Raw genomic sequence first — 20,715 nt, 5'->3', positions numbered from 1 at the left:
ATCAAGGCCCACACTGAATGGGCAGGGCCACACCTCCATGGACATTATCTCATCAGAGTTATCACCTGCAGTTGGGTGGGTCACATCTCCATGGAAACACTCAAAGAATTCCAATCTAATCAACACTAAAATGTCTGCCCCACAAGATTGCATCAAAGAATATGGCTTTTTCTGGAGAGCATAATACATTCAAACTGGCACACAAGGGTCCTTCTACGAGGGAGGCAGAAGGTGAGAGGCAGAGGAGATGTGACTATGGAAGGAAAAGGCTGAAGTGTTGCGAGAAAGAGGCCGAGCCAAGGAAGGCAGGTGACCTACAGAAGCAGGAGAAGTCAAGGAAACATATTCTCCCCCCGAAACCTCCAGAAGGAGCCAGCCGTGCCCACACCTTGACTTTAGCCCAGGGAAACTGATTTCAGACTTCTGACCTCCAGAACTGTAAGAGAATATGTGTGAGTTGTGTTAAGCCACTCAACTTGTGGTCATTTGGTACAGTGGCCAAAGGAAGCAGATATTACCAGTGTCTTGTAGATAGCTGGGTTTCAGCCATGCTGATTTTGACTCTTCCTCCCATCACATTTGAATATCCCAGTGCCCTTTCTGGTCTACATTCTGTGTGTGGCATTGCCTGTTGCTCTCATATCCATGCCCCTGCAAGCTGCACTTTCCAGATTCTCATCAGCTGGCTTCCAGCAGTGTTCAGCCAATGGGAGGCAATGATGGGTTGCAGGGAGGGAAGGGAGGAGAAGATGAGGTATGTCTTACCCTTCCCTCTCTGCCACGGAGAGGGTGACTCCAGGAGTCACTGCCTTTCCTCCCTAATTCCAGCTCCCGCTGCTCAGGATCTCCCTCCCTGATCCCAGCTCCCACAGTAGACCCCCTCCCAGCTACCACTAGGACTCCACTTCCTCTCTTTTTAACCCCCTAGCCACCCACCTCCCCCTGTTTGGTTTTTCAACTCTTCTAAACACCCTGCATCTAATTTTCCATATTAAATTTACTCTATCAGGAAACCTGGGTGTTTTCTGTATTTTTGCCACAGTTGTATTGTGTTGTTTGTTTGTTTCTCTATTTCCTGGATCACTGGGGGGAAAACATAGCTCTTTTGTGTCTGGTTCTGAGGTCCACCTTGGAACTTGAGAAGTTTCAGAGCTTTCCGTTCTCTCAGCTCCTGGAATCCTCACCCAAAAACATCCCCTGATGACTCTGCCCCAGAATTTCCCAAGCCCTGGCTTTTCCTGAGTGTATGCTTTTGAATACCTATTATTTTTGTACCATTTTAGCAGCTTTCTTCATGTCGATTTACTATTTGTATATTAACCACCAAGTCAGTCCAAAGAAATTTATTGGAGGACATAGGGGTCAGGAGGCTGGAGGGACAGGCATCAAAACTGGAAGAAACCAGAAGATCCAGCCTCTGCCACACAGCTGGTCGGGTTGGTCAGCTGCTCACCGCTGACCTCTGTATGAATGCACTATTTCTCATGCATGTTCATCACTTACTCAAGATTCAAATTCCTGAGAGCGCGAGTCCAATCAGTCAAGCCAAGACAATGTGTCAATCCTCCGGAAAAGGGAGGAGTGATTCCTCTCAGCTTCCTTAGTGGAAGGCATGGAGTCCATATGCCATTAGGACTTCACATATGGGGGAAGGACCATTTCCTTAATGAAACCAAGATTCTATGAAAAGAAGATTGATGTTGGACAGCCAAAAGCAACAAATGCTCCCCCAAACTTCCATCCATTATCTTTTTTCTCAAAGTCCATGATTAAGACTTTTGATATTAACATTCTCACAAACCTACATTTCTATCTATCTAATGTGTCTCACAGACCTCAGCTTACCTTGGGTCCCCTTTTAATCCACATCTTTTGAAAGCCTATATAAGCATTAATCTTAGGCTGAGTCACCAATGGCTTGCGATTTCTAAATTATCTTTTAAGTAACTTCAGAATCAGCAAAATATTTGATGCATGTGAAGACACATTCAATAATTTTCCCCTGTAACACAAGTCCAGATGAGACATTACCTCTCCAGGCATTGAATTGGTTCTCCAGTTTAGGACACTGGGTTTCCAGTAGACATCTGGGATACATAAGGACTTTTTCCTCTTAAGCTTCTGGTTTACCAGTCAATAAAACAGCATGCTGTCCACAAAAATGCTCTTAAGATGCATATTTCTCCAGTGAGACAAACATACCATTCCACTGTCATTAAGTATTTATAAAGCAAGTCCTTACTTCACTTTTGCTCCAGTGCCCATCAGGACTGGCTTTCAAGTCTTACCCTTCATTCCAGGCTCTTCCAAACTGGCCAAACCTCCTTCCCAGGAGGTTGATCTTCAGAGTGTCTGCTGTAGTAAATGAAACCATGCCATGGCACATGGTGGATATCAGTGACATGGTGGTAGGACCACGTTGGTAAGCAAGTCTATTGTCTTAAATTCCCCTTGGGTCACTTTCCCTACTACCTAACAATTTGGTAAAGGTAACTGAGTCCTCACAGATGAGTGGTGAAAACAGTGGCAGTTCTCTAAGCCAGTGTCAGTCTACAGAATAGGAATGAGGCTTTCATTTCTTTTCTTTTGGACCACAAACCTACAAGTGCTGACTGTTTCCAGAACACTGCTCTGAAATGGCTTCTCTCCCTCTTTCCCGGAGACTGAAACTTACACCAGCCACCACCGGCTGCCTGGGATGTATTATGTAATACTTATTCTCTACTACCTGTGGCACATCATCATGTCATATTTCACTCATCTAGAATAGAGAAATCCTTAACAAAAGTGCACAAAGTTGCTAAAGCTATTGATAACTTTCCTTCCATCATTCTTAGTTACATCACTGACTTGTCCTCTGTTTTATTTTTGGAAGCAATTTCATTCCTTGCTAGTTGGTCTCTGATTACTTATTTTATTGGAACACATTTCATAAAGATGAAGAAGCTCAGCCTCTTTTCTTTATGCCTCGTTTGTCTTCCTTGAAACCACAGTACAACATTCAAATACCACACACCATTGGACAACTAAAAAACAAACAAACAAACAATATTCTCCTTCTTATACAAGCTCCATAAATACTTGTTGATGAGCTGCCAAACTCTGTCCAAAAAGAGAAGAAATTTCAATTATGCAGTGATTCCCATTTACATTAATGACTCATTAATTTACTCATTCAATTTATTGAGTTTTTACCAGGGCCAGGCACCAGGCTTGTGACAAGGGAAAATCAGACATTGCCCCTGACCTCCTGGAGAGATGGATATTGATCAGATAATTACACAAAATACATAAACTGCAGTGGTGATCAGTGTTAGAAAGAAATACAAAATGCTATAAAAGTCTACCCTAATGGAATTTGATGTAGTTAAGCAGACCGGGAAATTCTTCCCTGAAGGAACAATACTTGAGCTGAGATCAGAAGGAAGAATGGAAGTCATTTGGTTAACAAGGGAAAGAAGATCATCTAGGCTAAGAAATAGCCTGTGCAAGAGTCTATGGCAGGTGGGAGCCCTGGGAACAAGTATGAAGATCTGGAGGGTCAGAATGGCTGGACAGGGAGAGGGAAGGGGCTTTGAGGACAGAAGGCTGAAAATCTAGCCAGGAGCCAGACAATGCAGGCCATGGGACATGTTAAGGAGTCTGTCTTATCCTAAGAACTATGGGAAGGCATTGAAAGATTCCTTAGGCTCTCACACAAGAAGGTGAGCATTGAGTTTGAGTATGGGGACCATGAAATGTACAGACACCAATCCATTCCTCTCACAAGCTTTATGGAGCATCGAAATAGACATGAGAAAAGCTTGGATGAAGTTATCATTGAGGGCCGAGCCTCCCAGGCCCCCCTCTGGTTCTCATGTGTCTTTGGCTGTCAGCAGGGGAAGTGGCTTGTCAGGGTGACCAATCCCTTACATTTGAAAGGCCCTGAACTGAGGGGTTTTGGGGATTTTATTCTCTCACCATATAAGACAACAATTCTACCACTAGGAAGTCCACATCACCCAGGCCTAACACACCAGTTCTGAACGATGAAGTCCTTGCTGGACTATAGTTACAATTTTTCTATGGTCTTTGTTGCAGAACCTAAGAATTTTCTGTATATGTCCATTTAGGGGCTTTCCGTTGGCAGGTCTTAATGTTGCTGACCAAAAGAGTTTAGGCAAAGGGTTAGTAATGCAAAGAGATCTTTGTTTTGAAAGTATCACTCTGGCTCCAGTATATGAAACAGATTAGAGGAGACGACAGTGGAAGTGGAGGTAGTAAGTCCACTTAGGAGAGGGGCTTGGAGCAGTGGGAAGACGGAGGAGGTGACGTGGACAGAGTTAAGGGTTGTTTAGGAGATAAACGTAAATAGGGCTCAGTGGTAGATGCAGGGATGAGATTCTAGTTTATAATTCACGCAACTAGGCAGGCTTCCAGGATCATTAAAAACTCACTATAGTGCCATGCTAGGGGGCATGGGAAGAGGAACAGATTTGTTCTTGGATATATATGTCATCAAAAGGGAAAAGTTTTATGTGAATGTAAAATGGTGCAGCAGTAAGGAGTTTCCTCAGAAAGTTAAAAGTAGAATTATCATATGATCCCAAATTCCACTCCTTGGTATATAAACAAAGAAACTGAAAGCAGGGACTCAGACATTTGTTCACCAGTGTTCACAGCACCACTATTCACAGTAGCCAGAATGTGAAAATAACCCAAGTGTCCATCAATGGATGAACAGATAAACAAAATGTACATATGTACAATGGAATATTATTCAGTCGTCAGAAGGAATGAAGTTCTGAGATACGCTGAAACATGGATGAACCTTGAAAACATAGTTTTGAGTGAAATAAGGAAACCACATAAAGCTGAATACTGTATAATTTCACTTGTATGAAATTTCTAGAAATAGCTAATTTGTAGAGACAGAAAGTAGGTTAGATGTTACCAAGGCATGGAGAGAGGGTGGAGTTATTGCCTGATGCATATAGAGTATCTTGAATTTTGGAAATTGCAAAATAAAATTAATTTTTAACAAAGGAGAAGTTTTTAAATGTGAAATGTTTTCCATGCTGAGAAGGACCTGTGGCATTTGTGCTGTAAGGAGAGAGGAATGTGGAGGAACTGAGTGGAAAAAAAAAAGGGATGAAGCTGGGTCGATGAAGAAAGACACAGCTTCAGCAGAAACCACAGGAAATGATTAATTTTCCATGCAATTTCATTAATACTATAGAAGTTTCTAAGACACATAAAGAAACTATGCAGCTAAACATGGGAGAGGCAGTAGGTGTAAAGAACTCCTCAAGTATTCATCATTGATCAATTAAAAATCTTTTGCTCTAGCTGAGAAAGGCACAGAAACAAGGGGACTGTGCAACAGCTGATGTGCAGAGGTCAGTCTCCAACCAACAACAGCACTCCTCCTGGGGTGGAAGGAGAGGCACTTATTTTGTGGGAATGCACCAAATCCTTCCATCATCTCTGTGGTCCATTCCACTCCTAAGTTTTAGTGACACTGAATTCACTCCAAACAGGACTCAAGACACAGGGCATGAGGATGCCTTTGATGACTCGGCATATTTTTGACCTAGCCAAATGTGTATCATGTCTTTCTCCCCAAGGCCATCAGCATGAGTTACATGAGTTGGTCTAGAACTGGAGTCCTGGGCACATCCAGTTGGAAATTTCCTAAGAAGCCTGGAAATTCAAGAGGCGATGATGGAGCATAAGGGGAAGAGAAGGAGGGGATGCTGTAGAAGGACAGAATGAAGAAAGGGGGTACTGAAACAGGCCCCTGTCTAAGACCCTACCCTCCCACCCCGTAGTTCAGTCAGCGTTGGCATTATGTTTGACAACAGAAACACAATTTAAGGTAATTTTGGGGTCCTGATTCCTACTCTATCTAGCAAGTGTTATCAACCCCCTCATTTCTACTAAAATTAATGTGTCAAACAGTTTGTATTCAGTCTTTGTCCTCTGATCTAGAAGCTAAAACTTGGCTTTTGACTTTAGAGTGAGGCTGTGTTGTTAGTTTTTAAATAGTCTTCTATGTTAGTGTATCCATTTACAGATGACAGATCATTAAAACACTAACGCATTTGTTTACAAGTATGTGTTTGCATAAGTATGTCTTCAAATGAGAAAGAATAAAGCAAACACATTCGCTGAAGAACAGAGAACTAGGTCTTTTTTCCATCTGGGGAGAGGCAGTGCAATGCTGTGGGTGGACGAGGTTTTGACAGTTGCTGAGTAGAAAGAAGACAGTCATTGAGCTAAGTGCAGTTCCTGGCATATTCATACTAACTTTGGCCTTTTCTCACTATTTACTGCATTGATGTGAGGGGCAACCCTCTAAATATTGCCTAAAATATTAGGGATCATAATGGTACTGCTAAACTGCTGACCAAGGTCTCATGGATCATTTTAGCAGAAAGAGCATATAAGATATTTTATTCCTAATGAAAGAATCAAAAGATGGAATTATGCTATAATGAACTTATAGCCAGCGTGACACTCAAAAGGATGGATCGTTGGAAGTTGGAAGGAGAAACCCAGATAGCAGATGACAGAATTGGAAAGCAAGAGGATTTTGGTAAACAGGAATGATGGATTAAATCTCTCAAGATGATATTTCATAAGGATAAATCAAAGGAATTTCCCTGTGTCCAAAAGACAATTTCACAAGTAGAGGTGCAAGGGTATATGGTTTAGCAACAATACAGGAAACTTTTAGGGTTTTGGTCTATTTTAAAGTCATTGTGATATGACTACACAAAAATATTGTTGGATTCCATTTACAAGATATGATCGTATCTGGCAAAAGGGAGATACATGTTCTGCTCTAGTGAAGTCACAACATAACCTGATCATTGTACCCGATTCTGAATAACACTTTCAAAGGGCCTGTTTTAGTCAAGTCTAGGCTGCTGGTACAACGAGACCTGCTGATGCAAGGGGGGTTGCTTCTCCCTTGTGTAACAGTCTTGGGTGAGTGTTACACGCTGGCAGGTGGCTCTCTGTTCCACACGGCCATTCAGGGAACTAGGCTCCTTCCATCATGCTCCACCAGGACATTGTCATCTACCAGGCTGAAACAGGGTCACCACTGTGACCAGGTTACCACTGAGGGCACAGAAGAAGGGCACACAGAACTTATGTTTTAAGGTTATTGCTAGGAACTGGTGCCCATCACTTGAGCTCACATTACACTGTCTCCCACAGTAAGGTCACATCTAACGGCCTGGAAGGCAGAGAAAGATAGGCAGCTGGGCTTCCCATCTATCTACCTATATACAATTCTATAATAATGAAGGAAAGAGAGAATGGATTTTGGTGGCTAGACTGCAGTCTCTGCTGCAAACTATTGGAGAAACAGCCATCAGAATGATGGGGGAAAGTTGCATATCATGTTAGGAAGGTATCACATCAAAAGAAACAAGTTTTTCCCGTAGAAATGATTAAACTAGGGTAGTTCTGCATGGTTCTTGGGGCTCAAACTAAGACACATAGGAAAAAGACTTTCTAAAATAGTTATCAGAAGATGAGAAAGCCTTCTTCCAGAGGTGGAAATTTCCTCTTATTAAGATGTTTGAGCTAAGCTGGAAGACTTGGGATTTTTTTTTTTTTTTTTTTTAGCTGCTTTAGCATTTCTTCAAGCATTTTGAGTGGCCAAAGTAGAAAATCATTAATGCCTCCTTGCAGCGCTGGGATTCTATGATTCTATCCAAACTTGTGTTTTTTAGGACAGGGTATGGGAAGGGGATCCCCAAATTTCTTTAAGTGCCCTCCGTTAGGTAAGCCTTGTTCACATTTTACTGATGCTCAGAAAGATTCACGTAATTGTCTAAAACCACAGGGCGATTAGGCAGCATTGCTGAGATGGCAATCGACGTCTGTCTGACTGCTAAACCGAGGATGTTTGCAACCATCCTGCTGCCTCCCACAAAGTCAAAACTAAATTAAGTGTTCTCTCTTGTTTCCTCCTCCCACCCACTCCAAATCTATCTTATCAGGGTCCAACTGTCTGGACAGAACGACCTGTTCTGCAGGATTTAGCACAACAAGATAAGATCACTTTAACTTCCATGCCCCTTTCCAGCTCTTTCTACTGGGCCAAATGACTGATTTTTCACCCACACCTTCCCCACCCCAGAGGCAGAGCTTCTGCATCCCTCATTTCTTCCCTCAGAAGGGATTCTCCTGCGACCCCAGCCCACCCCACAGTGAATCATTTCCTGTTCTCCACTGTCAGTCTGTTTCCTAACCCTTTTCCGCTCTGGTTCTCTGTGTCAGGGGAAAAAGTAAGCTTAAATTTGAAATTAATTCTTCAGCCCTTGTTCATTGAAATGGATGTCAAAAGCAAATTAATCAGCCCTGAAGCTGCCATCATAGAAAATGTACCCAGATTCCCTTCAAAGAGAGGATGAGTCACGCAAGCACCTGTTTTGTCTCCTTAGTAACTGGCTTTCCGGTTTCCCTCTTGTATTTGCAGGCAGGAGAGCTCAGCAAATTGACTGGGGGAAGGGAAGAGGTTCACAGCACATAGGATACCTCCAGGCACATCATCGCCTGTAACACTGTTTGCCAACCGTCTTGCACTTATGTACTCACTTGGTGTCTCTGGTATAACCCCAGAACTGATTCAACTGCTGAGTGTGGACATAAGTCTGGATATTTGCTGATGGTCTCAGGGAAAGTTTGATGGCACACAGTGAAATTGACAGTGGTGTAAACTCAGGATTAGGAAGATGGATTCCTCTCTGTTTCAGAAATGTGTCTTTCTTGACTTTAACCTTGGCTGCAATTAGAGGTAGAGGTACAACTCTCTCAAGTTTTAACTTTGTCATTATGCATACAACCCTATCAAGAAAAAGGTGAATGGTGGAGAAAGGAGAGGTACAATTACAGCAATATCCAGTTTATCCATAAGAAACAATATCCTAAGGATTAGGAAGTACGTCATGTCATTTTATCTATCTCTCTCACAAAGCCCTTCCTTGCTGGAATTGTGGTAAAATAAAAAAAACATTTGGTTCAATATCTAGAGTCCCGTGTTCCTGGATGGCCTCAGCCACCTAATGAGCTGGTGCCTGTGAGTTCTGAGCCATCCAACTAGCTGACACCATTATCCCTTCCAATTCTGAAATGTGGACCCCAATTTCTGGGATCTTACTGAGTTTTAAAGTCAGACTAGGTAGCTTAATACTTAAATCTGTTGGATCAGAGGTTACTCAAAATGGAGGGCTATCTATCCTATCACTCTATTTTAGAAATGATGCCCAGAGAGTTTTAGGTTACTTGTCCAAGATCACATAAAATTCAAGCCTTTTCATATATTTTTTTTTATTTCAACTTTTAGCAAAATCCGATATACTTGGGGACTACCAATTTAGAAGGCTGAGCCCTCAATCTTGGGGCTTGCTCTTATGAAGCTTGTTACTGCAAAGGAGAGGCTAAGCCTACTTATAATTGTGCCTAAGAGTCTCCCCAAGAGAACCTCTTGTGTTGCTCAGATGTGGCCTCTCTGTCTAAGCCAACTCTGCAGGTAAACTCACTGCCCTCCACCCTACATGTGACTTGACTCCCAGGGGTGTAAATTTCCCTGGCAACATGGGGCATAACTCCCTGGGATGAGCCTGGATCCAGCATAATGGGACTGAGAAAGCCTTCTTGACCAAAAGGGGAAAGAGAAATGAAACAAAGTAAGGGTTTCAGTGGCTGAGAGTTGAGAAGTCATTCTGGAGATAATTTTTTATGCATTATATAGTGTGCTGGTTTGAAAGTATTATGTCCCCTAGAAAAAGCCATATTCTTTGATGCAATCTTGTGGGGCATACATATTAGTGGGGATTAAGCTGGAACGTTTGGATTAGGTTGTTTGCATGGAAATATGCCCCACCCAACTGTAGGTGATAACTCTGATGAGATATTTTCATGGAGGCGTGGCCCCACCCATTTAGGGTGGGCCTTGATCAGTGGAGCCATATAAATGAGCTGATGGGCAGAGGGAACTCACTGCAGCTGTGAGTGACATTTTGAAGAGGAGCTACAGCCAAGAGTGACACTTGGAAGAAAGCACAGGAGCTGCAGATGAGAGACATTTTGAAGATGGCCGTTGAAAGCAGACTCTTGCTCCAGAAAAGCTGAGAGAGGACAAATACCCCAAGTGCAACTGAGTGACATTTTTGAGGAACTGCAGCCTGGAGAGGAATGTCCTGGGAGAAAGCCATTTTGAAACCAGAACTTTAGAGGAGACGCCAGCCACGTGCCTTCCCAGCTGACAGAGGTTTTCCAGAGACCATTGGCCATCCTCCAGTGAAGCTACCCAATTGCTGATGTGTTACCTTGGACACTTTATGGCCTTCAGACTGTAACTGTGTAACAAAATAAACCCCCTGTTATAAAAGCCAATCCATCTCTGGTGTTTTGCATTTCAGCAGCATTAGCAAACTAGAAAATATAGATATCATTTTTTAGTTTTTAGTGTATTGGAATAGGTAGAATAGTTTCCTGAAACTATTGAACTGCAACCTAGTAGCCTTGATTCATTTTTTAATTCTGTTTTATTGAGATATAGTTGCATACCATACAGTCATCCACAGTGTACAATGTATTGTTGAAAGCAACATTATATAGTTGTGCATTCATCACCACAAACAATTTCTAAACATTTTTATTGCTCCAAAAATAAAAAATAAAAATAACAAAAATAAAAGCATCAAAGAACACCCAAAACATTCCATACCCCCATCCCACACTATTTTTCGTTTAATTTTTGTCCCCATTTTTCTACTCATCTGTTCATACATTGGATAAAAGTAGTGTGAGCCACAAGGTTTTCACAATCACAAAGACACACTGTGTAAGCTACATAGTTATACAATTGTCTCCAAGAATGCCACCAGTTTCCTTCACAAGAGCTTTAGTAATAAAATAATAAATAGCCAATAGTAACAATGCCCAAAGAGAATTTTTATTGAGGATATACAAAGAGTACTAAAGTACTATTGGCTGTAACCTTATAAATTGTAAATTATTATTTTTATTGCTGCATAGTATCCATTTTATGAATAAACCAAAATTTCTTTGTCCATTGTACTATTGAAGGCATTGTTGTTGTTTCTAGCTTGGGATTATTATAAATAATCCTGAAATGAACGGTCTTATCTCAGTATCCAATATCTTGAAATACCTATGTTTACATATTTTGGGGGTATATACCCAATAGTGGAATCGCTCAGTCACAGAGTATGCATGCGTAAAACTTTAGTACATACTGCCTAACAGTTTTCCAAACTACCAATTTGCATTTTAACCAGCAGTGTATGCGATTGCAGTTGTTCCACATCCTTATCAGCACTTGGTATTATTGGTTTTTAAAGTTGTAACCATTTTCATGAGTATTTTAGTGTTCTCTTATCATGACTTTAATTTGTATTTCCCTTAGAGTGAAAAATGCTGAACCATTTTTATATGTTTGTTGGCCATTTGGATATGCTCTTTGGTGAAATGTCTGCACAATATTTTTCCTCACTTTTTTGGGGGGGAAAGGTAGTGCAAGAATTATCTATCTTTACTTATTGATTTGTATATGTATACACACATATATATTCCAGATATATCAGATATATGTATTACAAATATATTCTCCCTGTCTGAGGCTTCCTTTGACACTTTCTTATGTCTTTTGATGAAGAGAATTTCTTAATTTAAATGACTTCCTATATATCAATTTTTTTAATGTTTAATACATTTGGTGACCCATGAATGATATCTTTGCATATTCCAAGATCATTAAGTATTCTTTTGTGTTTCTTCACATTTAAGTCCACAATCAACCTGGAATTGATTTTAATGAATGGTGTGAAGTGGAAATCAATATTCACTTTTTTCCTTATAGTTATCCAATTGACTCCATACCATTTACTGAAAATACTATATTTTCCCAACTGCTTTGCAGTTTCAACCTTTGTCAAAGTTAAATGATGTAGAAAAAATTTAGAAGTGTTGGGGCAGGACAAGATGGCGGAGTAGTGAGGAGCGGGTTTTAGTTACTCCTCCAGAGCAGTTGGTAGAAAGCCAGGAACTGTGTGGACGGGAAGCCACGGAGGAATGTGAGTTTGGACATACTTCATACAACACTCACAAATGCGTGAAGCAGCTGACAGCAGCGAAATCTGTAAGCTCTCCTGGCCAGGGGACCCATGCCCCTCTCCACCAGGCATAATCCCAAGGGAAGAGGGGACATCGGTGCTGAGAACCAGGAGGGAGAACTGCAGTTTCCACACTGATTAAAAACTCAGACTGCTGAACAAAAACTCCAACCATAGACAGACTGATACGAGACACCAGAGAATCTAGGAGCACTCAGCCCAGTGGAGAGGAGATAGGGCTAGCAAAAACAGCAAAAAAATAAAAAATATAAAAAATACAAAAACAGTGACTTTTTCAGAGTTGTAGTGAACATAACATGGAGAAGGACTGGGCTCAAACAGAATCAGGCACATATGCAAATCCAGGGCTCTTGTCTGAAAAGCTGGTTTCTCTGCTTCCTTGATTGCTCCTTAATCACCCTCAATTTGTCTTTTAGCATTTCAATAGCCCATCAAAACTACAAGGACTGCAAGTAGTCCATACTGGGCCCTTCTTTTTCTTTTTTCTTTTTTTTTTCCTTTATCTTTTTCTCTTATTTAAAAATAATTATTCTAAGATGCCCACTACAGAAAGCCTCAAACACTTGCAATTTGGGCCCAGACAAGAGCAGAGCTAAGATAGCTCTGAGGGACAAAGCAATAAGTCTAGTGGTGGAGGAAATTCCCTAACACCATAACTTCCTGTACTGATTTGTATATATTGTTCCCCAGAAAAAGCCATGTTCTTTGATGCAATCTTGTGGGGGCAGACATATTAGTGGGGATTAAGTTGGAATGTTTGGATTGGGTTGTTTCCATGGAAATGTGCCCCACTCAGCTGGGGGTGATAACTCTGACTAGATGATTTCCATGGAGGTGTGGCCCCACCCATTCAACATGGGCCTTGATTAGTTTACTGGAGCACTACATAAGCTCAGACAGAAGGAGCAAGTTTGCTACAGCCAAGAGGGACACTTTGAAGAATGAGCAGAAGCTGAGAGACTTGCTGCAGATGAGAGACAGTTTGAAGATGGCTGTTGAAAGCTGACTTTTGCTCCAGAGAACCTAAGAGAGGACAAATGCCCCAAGAGCAACTGAGAGTGACATTTTGGAGAGAAGCTGAAGCCTAGAGAGGAACATCCTGGGAGAAAGCCATTTTGAAACCAGAACTTGGAGCAGACACCAGCCACGTGTCTCCCCAGCTAACAGATGTTTTCCGGATGCCATTGGCCATCCTCCAGTGAAGGTACCCGATTGTTGATACATTACCTTGGACAATTTATGGCCTTAAGATTGTAACTGTGTAACCAAATAAACCCTCTTTATAAAAGTCAATCCATTTCTGGTGTTTTGCATTCTGGCAGCATTAGCAAACTAGAACACTTTCCAAGAAAAGGGAGGTGTGGCTCAGCTCCTGTGGTAGCCTTCCTTTATGGGACTCAGACCCCAGGGGCTGGAATTCAGAAACCAGCTTCAGTCAGCCATGCCCCCAACAGGGTCAGGGTCACCTGAAGAACTAAAGGCATGCAGTTCCTTACACAGGTTGGAAAGCACAACCTGCTGGACAGCATAGGAAAAGCACAGAGTCTACAGGCATCACAGGAGGGTCTCATTCTCAAGGAAATCCCATACCCTCTGCCTGAGACCTGGGCCTCTCTGGACTGGGAAAGCCTGACTGGGGTCAACCATATCTAAGGAGACCCTCACACAAAAATGCTGCATAGAGTCAGGGCAAGAAACAGAAAAACAAGAGGTGAAAAACTCTGATTAACTAAATAGAACCTAGCTTAGAGGCCTAGGATAAGCTGAACTAAACACCAGAGGTTAGAGAACAAAGCCAACCAACAAGAAAAGCCTAGGCAAAAGAGAGAAAACAAGCCCCAGAATAAACTAATCAAGAAAGTCAGACACCTAGACAGCTCAAGATAATGAGCCATACTAGGAAACACAAAAATATGGACCAGCCAGAGGAACAAACTAATATTTCAACCAAGATACAGGAGTTGAGACAACTAATGCTAAATCAATTCAATGAACTGAAGGAAGAACTAACTAAAGATTTTCAAACAAATCTCCTAAATCATTCTAAAACTCAAGTCAATGAACTGAGGGAAGACATAGCAAAAGAGATGAAGGATATAAGGAAGACACTGGATGATCATAGAGAAGAATTCATAAACTTGAAAAAACAAATGGCAGAACTTATGGGAATAAAGGGCATAATGGAGGAGATGAAAAAGACAATGGAAGTATACAACAGTAAATTTGAGCAGACAGAAGAAAGGATCAGTGATTTGGAAGACCAGACATTTGAATTCATACACACAAAAGAAGAGATGGTGAAAATAATGGAAAAATATGAGCAGGGTCTTAGGAACTGAGTGACAACATGAAGCATGCAAACATACATATTATGGGGGTCCCAGAGGGAGAAGAGAGGGGAAAGGGGGCAGAAAGAATAATAGAAGAAATAATCACTGAAAATTTCCTCACTCTTATGAAAGACAGAAAATTAGAGATTCAAGAAGTACAGTGTACCCCAAACAGAATAGACCCCAATAGACCTACTTCAAGACACTTACTGATCAGATTGTCCAATGTCAAAGACAAAGAGAGAATTCTGAAAGCAGCAAGAGAAAAGAAATCCATCACATACAAGGGAAGCTCGATAAGACTGTGTATAGATATCTCCAGAGAAATCATGGAGACAAGAAGACAGTGGCATGATGTATCTAAGATCCTGAAAGAGAAGAACTGCCAACCAAGAATTCTATATCCAGCAAAACTGTCCTTCAAAAAATGAGGGAGAGATTAAAATATTTCCAGACAAACAGACACTGAGAGAATCTGTGACTAAGAAACCAGTGCTACAAGACATACTAAAGGGAATGCTGCAGGCTTATAGGAAAAGACAGGAGAAAGAGGTTTCAAGAAGAGTTTAGAAGTGAAGATTATCAGGAAGGGTAAAAAGAGAGAGAGGAAAAAATAAAACATGACTTATAAAATCCAAAAGACAAAATGGTAGAAGAAAGTACTGCCCTTACAGTAATAACACTAAATGTTAATTGATTAAACTCCCAAATAAAAAGACACAGACTGGCAGATTGGATTAAAAAACAGGACCCATCTATATGCTGTCTACAAGATAGTCACTTTAGACACAAAGACAAACGTAGGCTGAAAGTGAAAGGTTGTAAAAAGATATTTTGTGCAAACAGCAACTGGAAAAAAGTGAAAGTAGCTATATTAATATCAGACAAAGTAGACTTCAAAAGTAAAACAATTAAAAGAGACAAAGAAGGACACTATATATTAATAAAAGGGTCAATTTGTCAAGAAAACATAACAATCATAAATATTTATGCACCAAGCCTGAGTGCCCCAAAATTCATGAGGCAAACACTGAGAACACTGAAAGGAGAAGTAGATAACTCTAACATAATAATTGGAGACTTCAATACACCACTATCATCAATGGATAGAACATTTATACAGAGGATCCATAAGGAAATGGAGATGTTGAATTGTATGATAAATGAACTAGAGTTGACAGGCATTTATAGACCACTATACCCCACAAGAGCAGGATACACAATTTTCTCAAGTATTCATGGAAATTCTCTAGGATAGACCACATGCTGGGTTACAACGCAAGTCTCAACAAATTTAAGAATATTGATATTATAAAAAACACTATCTTGGATCACAGTGGAATGATGTTGGAAACAAATAACAGGCAGAAGATTGTAAAATTCACATATATATGGATAGTAAACAACACACTCTTAGAAAACCAATGGGTAAAGGAAGAAATTACAAGAGAAATTACTAAATACCATGAGGCAAATGACAATGAAAACACAACATATCAAAACATATGGGATGCAGCAAAGGCAGTGCTGAGAGGGAAATTTATTCCCTAAATGCCTATATTAAAAGAGAAGCGAGAGCAAAAATTGAGGAATTAATTGTCCACATGGAGGAACTAAAGAAGGAACAACAAACTAACCCCAAAGCAAACAGAAGGAAAGAAATAACAAAGATCAGAGCAGAAATAAATGAAACTGAGAACAGGAAAACACCAGAGAGAATCAACAAAACCAGAAGCTGGTTCATCAGGAAAATCAACAAAATTGGCAGACCCCTAGCTAGGCTAACCAAAAAAAAAAAAAAAAGAGAGAGAGAGAGAGAGAGCAGATGCAAATAAATGCAATCAGAAACAGGACAAGAAACATAACTATTGACCCCTGCAGAAATAAAGGAGATAGTGAGAAGATTCTATGAGCAACTATATGCTAATAAACTGGAAAACTTACACGAAATGGACAACTTCCTAGAAAAGCATAAACAACCAACTTTGACCAAGAAGACATAGACAACCTTAACAAACCAATCAAAAGTAAGAGACTGAGTCAGTCATCAAAAAGCTCCCAAAAAAGAAAAGCCCAGTACCAAATGGCTTCACATGTGGATTCTACCAAGCATTCAAGAAAGAATTAATACCAATCCTGCTGAAACTCTTCAAAAAAAATTGCAGAGGAGGGAAAACTACCCAACTCATTCTATGACGCACATCACCCTAATATCAAAATCAGACAAAGATAGTACAAAACAAAAGAAAATTATAGACCAATCCCTTTAATGAATATAGATGCAAAAATCCTCAACAAAATACTTGCAAATCGAATCCAGCAGCACATTTAAAAGAATTATACACCATGACCAAGTCAGATTTATTCCAGATATGCAAGGCTGGTTCAACACAAGAAAATCAATTAATGTAATACACTGCATCAATAAATCAAAGCAAAAGAACCACATGATTATCTTGATTGATGCAGAAAAGGCATTTGACAAAATTCAACATCCTTTCTTGATGAAAACACTTCAAAGTATGGGAATAGAAGGGAAGGTTCTCAATATGATAAAGGCAATATATGAAAAACCCACAGCTAACATCGTACTCAATGGGGAGAGACTGAAAGCTCTCCCTCTAAGATCAGGAACAAGACAGGGATGCCCACTATCACCAATGTTATTCAGCATTGTGCTGGAAGTTCTAACTAGAGCAATTAGGCAAGAAAAAGAAATAAAAGGCACCCAAATTGGAAAGGAGTGATTCTATATGTAGAAAATCCAGAAAAATCTACAGCAAAGCTATTAGAGCTAATCAATGAATACAGAAAAGTAAGAGGCTACAAGATCAACATGCAAAAATCTGTAATGTTCTTATACACAAGTAGTGTGCAACAAGAGGAAGAAATTTAAAAAATTCCATTTACAATAGCAACCAAAGAATCAAGTATTTAGGAATAAATTTAACAAAGGCCACAAAAGACCTACACAAAGAAAACTACAAGACACTACTAAAAGAAATTGAACAGGGCCTAAAAAGTGGAAGAACATACCTTGTTCATGGATTGGAAGACTAAATATAATTAAGATGTCAACTCTACCTAAACTAATTTATAGATTCAATGCAATACCAATTAAAATCCCAACAACTTACTTTGCAGAAATAGAAAAACCAATAACCAAATTTATTTGGAAGGGCAACATGCCCTGAATAGCCAAAAATATTTTGAGAAAGAGGAATGAAGTGGGAGGTCTCACACTACCTGACTTTGAAGCATATTACAAAGCTACAGTTCTCAAAACAGCATGATACTGGCATAAGGACAACCAATGGAATCAAATTGGTGTTCAGAAATAGACTCTTGTACCTACAGACAATTGATCTTTGACAATTGATCTTCAATAAATGGTGTTTGGAGAACTGGATATCCATTTCCAAAAGAATGAAAGAGTACCCCTATCTCACACCTTATACAAAAATTAGCTCCAAATGAATCAAAGACCTAAACGTAAGTGCTAAGAACAGAAGACTCTTCGAAGAAAACATAGGGCAATATCTTAAAGATCTTAGGATAGGAGGTGGTTTTCTAGATCTTACACCCAAAGGGTGAGCAACCAAAGAACAAATAGACAAATGGGATCTCCTCAAAATCAAACACTTTTACTACAAAGCACTTTGTTAGAAAAGTAAAAAGGCAGCCTACACAATGGGAGACAGTATTTGGAAACCACATATCAGATAAGGGTTTAATATCCCAAATATATAAAGCAGTCCTAAAATTCAACAACAGAAACACAAACAACCCAATTGAAAAATGGGCAAAAGACATGGAAAGACACTTTTCTGAAGAGGAAATACAAATGGCCCAAAGACATATGAAAAAATGCTCAACTTCACTGGTTATTAGAGAAATGCAAATCAAAACCACAATGAGATATCATCTCATACCTACCAGAATGGCTATTATCCAAAAAACAGAAAATTACAAGTGCTGGAGAGGAAGTGGAGAAAGAGGCACATTTATTCATTGCTGGTGGGAATGTAGAATGGTGCAACCACTCTGGAAGACAGTGTGGAGGTTCCTCAGAAGCAAAGTATAGATATGCCATATGACCCAGCTGTTCCGTTGCTAGGTATGTACTCAAAGGAACTGAAAGTTAAGACACAAGCTAACATTTGTAAACTGATGTTTACTGCGGCATTATTCATGATTGCCAAGAGGTGGAAGCAGCTCAAATGTCCATCAATGGATGAGTGGATAAACAAAGTGTGGTATATGCACATGATGGAATATTATGCAGCTGTAAGATGGAAAAAAGACATGGAACACATAATAATGTGGCTGTACCTTGAGGACATTATGTTGAGTGAAGATAGCCAGAAACAAAAGAACAAATACTGTATGGTCTCACTAATATGAACTAACATTAATGAGCAAACTTTGACAGTTAAAAGCTGATAACACAGGCTACCAGGAGATAGAAAGAGGGTAGAGATCAGGCATTTGATGCTAAAGGACTACAGAATGTTCAGCAGGGTTGATTGTATAGATCCAGAAATAGATAGCATAATACAGTGTCATGGTAGCACAATATTGTTGTACACTGAACAAAGATGTCTGTAAGTAAAGCTGAAAGAGGTGAGATAGGGGAATGTAGGACACCAGAGGTAAAGACAGATGATAAAGAACAGGACTGGAAAACTTGGCAAAAACTGGAGTGTCCAATGACTGTACTAAATGTACAAATATAAAAATGTTTTCACATGTGGGAGAACAAATGAATGTCAACCATGCAGAGTATTGAAAAGGGGATGGCATTTGGGAAAAAAACATAATCATAGCAAACTGGAGTCTATGGTCAACAGTAACATTGTAATATGCTTCCATTAAATGTAACAAAGGCAATATACCAAAGTTAGGTGTGTATGAGAGGGGAATATAGAGGAAGGATATGGGATTCTTGGTAGTGGTGGTGTTTTCTGTCCTTACTATTATATTGTATTGTATGACATTTTATTTTTTGTTTTATTAACTTTTTTGTTATTTGCCAAAAAAAATTTTTCATAGTAATCAATATATTCAAGTACTGACTGTGGTGATAAATGTACAGCTATATGATGATACCATGAACAACTGACTGTACAGTGTGGATAACTGTATGGTATGTGAATATATCTCTATAAAATTGTAGGAAAAGATATAAATAGGGGTAAAAGTGCTGGAGAAAACATGGAGAGAGGGATGTACCTATTTACTGTTGATGAGGAGGCAGAATGGTGTAGACTTTCTGGAGATCACTGTGGTGGTTCCACAGGAAGTCAGGTGTGTGGGGTCCATAAGGTCCTGGAACCTCATTATGGGGCAAGTACTTGGAGGATCTGAGAGCAGAGATGTGAGTGGACATTTGCACACTGGTGTTTGTGGAGGCGGTATTCATAATTTGCAATGGGTGGAGGTGGCCTAGGGGTACACTAACTGGGGAACAGAGTGGTGAACTGTTGTGTATTCCATACAATGGAATATTGAGCAACTACCAGAGGGAGCGAAGCTGTGAGACACACAGTGAGGTGAATGGATCCTGTAGACAGCATTTTGAGTGAAGTACGCCAGAAACAAAGGCAGACACTATGATGCCTCAGCAATATGGACTAACTACAATGTGTAAACTCAGAATTGAATCTTAGAGCACAGCCTAACAGGGAAATGATTATTGTAATGGTCCCTAGATTATAAGCTCTTACAGCAGTCAAATCTATTCCTGAATTGTAATGGCTGTCTCTAAACTCTGTGATGCTGATCCCTTTGTGTATAACCTGACTGGTCTCTGGAACATTGGGTATCTGTGTGACACCTGAAACTCAGAGCTAGAGCTCGGCAGATGTGAGTGTCAGTATTTATGCATGCAGCAACTGTTAAAAAAAAAAAAGCTGAAAAAGAGCCTAGACTTCAATTAGACATATGAATGAAGCAGATCTGGTTAAGACTAAGGCAAATCAGGCCAAAGGGTAAAGGCTGAAACTGACTGTGTGTTAAAACTTCAACTTCCATGTGAGCCCAAGGGAAGAGATGTTTATTTGGTGCAGGATCTATATTTTCTAAACAATATAACTTCTACAGTCAGTTTGTTCAAATTCCACGATTACATGGAACTTTGACTAGGAAGTGAGATATGGTAGGTTTGTATAGGTTAGAGTGAAATAGCAACACATCTCAAAGTAATTTGGGTGGAGAATAAAAATATA

The sequence above is a fragment of the Choloepus didactylus genome, chromosome 12 (assembly GCF_015220235.1).
Source record: "Choloepus didactylus isolate mChoDid1 chromosome 12, mChoDid1.pri, whole genome shotgun sequence".
In the NCBI taxonomy this organism is placed as follows: Eukaryota; Metazoa; Chordata; class Mammalia; order Pilosa; family Megalonychidae; genus Choloepus; species Choloepus didactylus.
This window is presented reverse-complemented; position numbering follows the sequence as displayed.